Source organism: Pseudorasbora parva, chromosome 12 (genome assembly GCF_024679245.1).
Source record: "Pseudorasbora parva isolate DD20220531a chromosome 12, ASM2467924v1, whole genome shotgun sequence".
NCBI lineage: Eukaryota > Metazoa > Chordata > Actinopteri > Cypriniformes > Gobionidae > Pseudorasbora > Pseudorasbora parva.
Window position 1 is genome coordinate 46,142,474 of NC_090183.1, and position 797 is coordinate 46,143,270.

The window sequence follows — 797 nt, forward strand, 5'->3', positions numbered from 1 at the left end:
ATCCAATGTCATACAGGGTCATTTGAATTATGCTCGATTTTCTCTTGTGGTCTGATTGGTTGAAGGACTATCCAATGTCATACAGGGTCATTGAATTATGCTCGATTATCACGCCTCTTGTGGTCTGATTGGATGAAGGACTATCCAATGTCATACAGGGTCATTGAATTATGCTCGATTATCACGCCTCTTGTGGTCTGATTGGTTAAAGGACTATCCAATGTCATACAGGGTCATTGAATTATGCTCGATTATCTCTTGTGGTCTGATTGGATGAAGGACTATCCAATGCCATACAGGGTCATTGAATTATGCTCGATTATCACGCCTCTTGTGGTCTGATTGGATGAAGGACTATCCAATGCCATACAGGGTCATTGAATTATGCTCGATTATCACGCCTCTTGTGGTCTGATTGGTTAAAGGACTATCCAATGTCATACAGGGTCATTGAATTATGCTCGATTATCTCTTGTGGTCTGATTGGATGAAGGACTATCCAATGCCATACAGGGTCATTGAATTATGCTCGATTATCACGCCTCTTGTGGTCTGATTGGATGAAGGACTATCCAATGTCATACAGGGTCATTTGAATTATGCTCGATTATCACGCCTCTTGTGGTCTGATTGGATGAAGGACTATCCAATGCCATACAGGGTCATTTGAATTATGCTCGATTATCACGCCTCTTGTGGTCTGATTGGATGAAGGACTATCCAATGCCATACAGGGTCATTGAATTATGCTCGATTTTCTCTTGTGGTCTGATTGGATGAAGGACTATCCAATGCCA